Here is a 5721-nt window from a genome sequence, read left to right as displayed (position 1 = left end):
GGACTTGGTTGGACTCTGATTAGGTCCCTAGGACTCTGATGGCCATCTCTTTAAAGTCTAGGAATGAGCTGTCAGGGTTCTGCAGTGCCAAGGTTCTCAATTGCTTCTTTGTAGCTTCTTTCCTTGCTCCTTTAAGGAATTGATCCCTCAGGGTTCTGTCTGTATACAGCACTTCATGTGGATCCACTTGTTTAATAGCATGCAACGCTTCCTGCAAACTGAGGGCAAAATTACGTAACGACTCACCAGGCTTTTTGCTTCGTGCCAAAGAACCGCATCTTTAGTTCAGAGATAGTCCGGGTATCAAAGGTAGTGCTCAGCCTCTCAAAAATCCATTCCACTGTCCGTTTTTCGGTGTGAGGCCAGGACTTCACCTCCCTCAAGGCTGCTCCTCCTAACTGACCGATCAGCATTTCCACTTTTTGCTCTGCGGTAACCGGGTACAGCCGGAACATGGCTTGCATCTTCTCCTTGAAGTCTCTCAGGCTGTTTGCATCTCCATTATAGTTGGGGAGCCAGGGCGCTCCAAAATAATACGGCATCGTTATCGGCGTTGCGTGCGCTGTGCTGGGGGTCCCACTGCTGCCAGGCAGTTCACGATCTCCCTCCATTGACATCTTATCAGAGACCTTCCGGTCGTGCTGTCTTTACTTAACAACAGTGTGTCCCTGCAGATAATACGCAGAAAGAAAACAGTGCAGTCATCCACTTACTGTCACACACACAGAGCGATCTCACAGTCCTGCGCTCTCCAAGCGAATCGCGGCTTACTTTACAAGATGGCTGCCGCAGGACCTCCTGTTTAAGGCCCACACCTCTTGGTACATCCTGTTCGTGACGCCAATTTGTGGTAACGCGGGCACCGAGTCGCGGTGGGCGGGGCTCTCTGAGCTGAAGTTGGTATTCACGCCCTTTGCTCACGGTGGCGCACTTTCTCTCTCCTGCTCCTCGGGCCGCAGAACCAGTGAAATAAGTGGTGCTTGTGGGATACACTGTTCTCTGTCCCCTGGGATGTTATGTGGTGTACCCCAAAATAAGGATGTTCCAAGAGACAGGGTTCAATAAACTTTCACAGTAGTTTTACTGGGCACAATATGCTTGGTGGTTACTTCTGTTACAGAGGCAATGTCTTTAAGTAGTATAAACATATCACAGGGTATTGCAAATGGTGGTACCTGCTTCACCTCCCTGACTCTGTCTGTAATTCCTCCTAGTTTGCTCTGAGTTCTGCTCGTCTTTCTTCTCTATACTGTGCTGGAAGTTGCGCTGCTGACTGTCCCAATCCAGTTGCACTATCACAGAGGACTGGTGTCCCTTCGGGATTCTAGGCTGTGTGCAAGCTCCTTGCTTTGCTCTAGGAACGCTCAGTAGTGTCCAAGCTCCTTGTCTGGCTTCTGTACCACATGCAACACACACTGACCTGCACTCCTTTCACTTCCACATGGCTGCTGCTGATCCTCTCACAGAATTCCTCTCAGTTCCACATGGCTGCTGCAGCATCTCACTGAATGCAACTTCAGACACCGACTTGTCTGCTCTCCTCTGCCTGCACGCTGCTGCACACTTCTCCACACTTCTGCACTCCTCTGCTCCACACTGCTGCACTCCTCTGCTCCACACTGCTGCACTCCTCTGCTCCACACTGCTGCACTCCTCTGCTCCACACTGCTGCACTCCTCTGCTCCACACGGCTGCACTCCTCTGCTCCACACTGCTGCACTCCTCTGCTCCACACGGCTGCACTCCTCTGCTCCACACTGCTGCACTCCTCTGCTGCACACTGCTGCAATCAGTGAGGTTCGTTCCTGTGTCCCAGCTAGCTACACCCCTCCCCTCTTTCTGGAGAATGCATCTTAAGGTGAAACAGCCCATTTATGTTTCTGCTGAGTCATATAGGGAAGTGAATTCAGTACCAACCATGATTACAGAAGAAAGCACATTAAAACCTGCATACTAAAGCAACAGTAGAATGACCGTAAATAAACAGCAATTTTCCTGGGTATCACAATAGCTCCAAGGACTTCTCCTAGTCTATGTGTTAATGTTTGTTTGTCAGTGGTGTCTGACGTGTTTGGGTTATAATTTATGGTTCGTGCATTATTGATTTATTATTGTTTTTGTTAATAAATAATATGGATATTATTTCATTATGGTTAATTGAGTTAACTAACTTTTATATTTATTTCTTAATAAAATGGCTGCTGTGGCCACTTTATCCAAACCCTCGGAGTCGAGTCTTCTTGAGAGAAAGGTGTGGGTTATGAATGGGGAACAGATATATAGGTAAGTGTAATTTGCATACACATACATCACTCGACTTACCCCAAGTCATGAAAAATAAAGACACAAAACATTATAATTGGGTGTTAAATGGTCAAAACTTTTATTATATTATATGACCAAACCCAAAATGGCAAACCTCCGACTCACGAAAAGTCACCCTCCAGCACGCAGGAAAGGAAAAACCCCCTGTGGGGGAAACCTCTAGGGAAACCATGGCTGGAGGATTGCCCTTCCTCTGGGCTTAGAAGGTGCCAAAATAGAATTTGTAACAGAATTTGTACATTTTCTCAGATTTTCAAGGAAAGACATTACAATGAACGAACGAACGAACGAACGAACGAACGAACGAACGAACGAACGAACGAACGAACGACATAAAACACATAAATCAGCTGATCTGGTTGGCTAGGCGGATGTCTGTCTTCCTGGGCACCCATTAAAATGAATGGGTGATGCTCGGTTGAGACGGGTCCTCCAGAGGGGTCCTCCAGATGCCTCCTTGTAGCACCTGTCTCCGCTCTGGCTAATAGGGGGGGATCTCCTGCTGGAAAACCCCCTCTATTACAGACAACCCGTATGAAGAGGATGGCATCACTGTGATGAAGAAGTGGTCTGGGGTGAAGAGTTTCCCTGCTAGAACCTACAAATTACATCAGGTCGGCATTGGTGGGGAAGTCAAGCTCAAGGTCCTCAGTCCCATCCAATATGGCGCTGAATGTGCCAATAAAATCTTCTAATGTGGAATCTTCTTTATGTCATAAACATTTGTGTTTATGACATCAGCACATTCATCATCATTTCTACAGGAGTTTCCTACCACTGCCGCCTCGTTCATTGTGACATCACCCACAGTGGTCTGAAGTGTTAACCCTTTAATGACTGGCAGTGTACTTACCACAGAGGCCATAAAGCTGAATAGAACATATCAATGGCCATAAAGGAAAAGGGATAATGCAGGGAGCATCTCCGCACAAGAACAATCCATGACAAAGAGTACTCCAGGATAAGATAACTTGCCTGCTTTCTCCAAAAACCAGCACCACACCTGTCCATAGGTTGTGTGTGGTATTACATCTCATTACCATTCACTTCAATGGAGCAAACCTGTAATACCAAATACAACCTGTGGATAGGTGTGGTGCTATTTTTGGAAGAAAGCAGCCATATTTTTCTAATCCTGCACAGCCCCTGTTAGAAATAGTTAAAAAAAAGGGGGAGAGGAGAAATTAAAAAAAGGGAAAAAGAGGAACTCTGAGGTAAAATAAATCAAACTAGACTGAAAGGAGTCTGCTGGAGGTGCCAGATGGAAAGACATATTTCTGCCATGGGGACCAGATTAGTTGAAAAACTATGCAGTTCATCTTCGAATGCAGCGTCACAAAAACAAATTATTTTGTAAAAAAATTAAAAAGTGTTTTTATTGTGCAAAACTAGAAAAACTTTTACGTACATGTTGGTTCAGGACTCCTGGTGGTCCTCCATGGGCTTTACCCATGGAGTGTTTGGAGACATGTTGGAGCTGTGGGGGAATGGTAGGTACGCTTACTGACATCTGATGGGATTGTAGGCACATCGCACCATTTTGGTTGGCAATAAATGCTCTCTTTGAACATGCCTTCTCCGCTCCATTCTCTCCAGATCTATTTCTTTCCAGAAGAAGGTTCTCCTCCATTTATTCAGACTAGGTTGTGCCTAGACATTGGAAGTCTACAATTCCCCGGTACAAATCTAAATGTTTGGCCACATTCACTGATATTCAGAATCCAGCAACTCTGCCGATTGTTGAAGTAAAATCTCAGGCATTTTCTGAGTGGTTGACTGCTAACCCCCTCCACTCTGCTACCTCGCTGTATGGCCCGACCATTCAAATTGTTTTCTTCTCTCTCTGTAATTGTCGTCTGTCTATTGCTTGTTGTTTTAACCTTTCTCATTGATAAAAGTACAGATTTGGTAAAGACGACGCTTACATTGTTTCCTAATTGTCTTTTGGTGAGCTGCATTTTTTTACATTTTGTACTGCTTTATGGTTTTAATAAAGATTGAGCAGAGTTACTGCAGTTAAGCGGTGATAAATATTCTTCTACGTTGTCACGGCGCGGAGTGTGGACCCACAGGGCCGTACCGCGTAGCGGGGTAGCAGCTGGCCAACAAGGTACAAAACCATGTCTATAGTTCTGAACGGGTACCTGAGGCAATGTAGACAGTGGCAGGGACACGACTTGACTTTCACAGCAGGTGACGTCGCGGATGCAGCGGGAAGACACAACTTGACTTTCACAGCAGGTGACGATAGCACGGGATACAGGGTGCAGGCAGCAGGAACGGGTAACACTGGGAACTGGAAAACACTGGGAGACCTTTAGCAAGACAAACTAGGGTATACAACAACGCTCAGGCAAGGAACCAGTGGGCAGTCCATTTTAAGTCCCATCATCAACAATCCCCAAAGGGTTTACTCTTTATGAGGATATACCAGCTACATGAAGACTGGAGGGGTGGAGATAGAAATAAACTATTACTCCAAAAAGAAACCATGTGGATATACACCCTGGGGACTTTATCCCCTAGGGGGCTAAATAATGAGATCAAATGTAACATGTTCCACTGAAATTATTGGGCTTATGTATCTGTTATGGATTCTTCTTTCTCCGAGGTTCTTTTTCTTTCTTGGATCCCTGCTCAGGACGGTGGGGACTCGGTCGATGGTCATTTTTTGGCCCTTGACCTACTCCCTGCCGACCTGCCCGGTCCCCTTTTGCGATCATTACGTAGTATACTGTATCTCTTTCTTGGTTCTTTCCTGGACTTTGTATGGGTGGGTTCGATATCCGCTCGGGGGGCTGTTTACCAGCAGCTGAGTGGTCTTGCACTCACTCATCCTTATCCATACTATAGAAATAACCTTATTTATATTCTGAAACTGTAAAGATGGAGATACACTCTTTACCTCCTCAGTTCTTCCCTATATTGAACTAATGACCTTATTCATACATTGAAATGGAGGGAATAAAAATGTTCACTCTTGAGCATATTCAATTGATGGATTTATACATATATGGAAATGGAGAGAAAAGAGATCCTCTTCCCTATAGCCGGCTCATAATGTGTATCTGCCCCCTTCTTTTTTCAGATGTATTAACCATCTCAGGACACATCTCCATCTCTCACTTACAATATTACAATATTATTCTTTGGATCTAGTTGTCTGACCAATTTGTGACACTCTGTTTGATTACCTTTCTAAAAATGGTTTAAGATGTATTGTACATTTGTTTAATCTGTACTTGCAGTTTATTCCCAATATTCTACTGCATGTAAACGATCGAGTTATTGAAATTGACAATGTATCTTTAAATGCCTGTGCTATATAAGCAGGTACTATCGTGAACATGATTTCCTGTCTCTGATGAAGTCCCAGCTGGGATGAAACGCGTAAGA

Source organism: Rhinoderma darwinii, unplaced genomic scaffold (assembly GCF_050947455.1).
Source record: "Rhinoderma darwinii isolate aRhiDar2 unplaced genomic scaffold, aRhiDar2.hap1 Scaffold_138, whole genome shotgun sequence".
Taxonomy (NCBI): domain Eukaryota; kingdom Metazoa; phylum Chordata; class Amphibia; order Anura; family Rhinodermatidae; genus Rhinoderma; species Rhinoderma darwinii.
Note: the sequence above shows the minus strand (reverse complement) of the source record.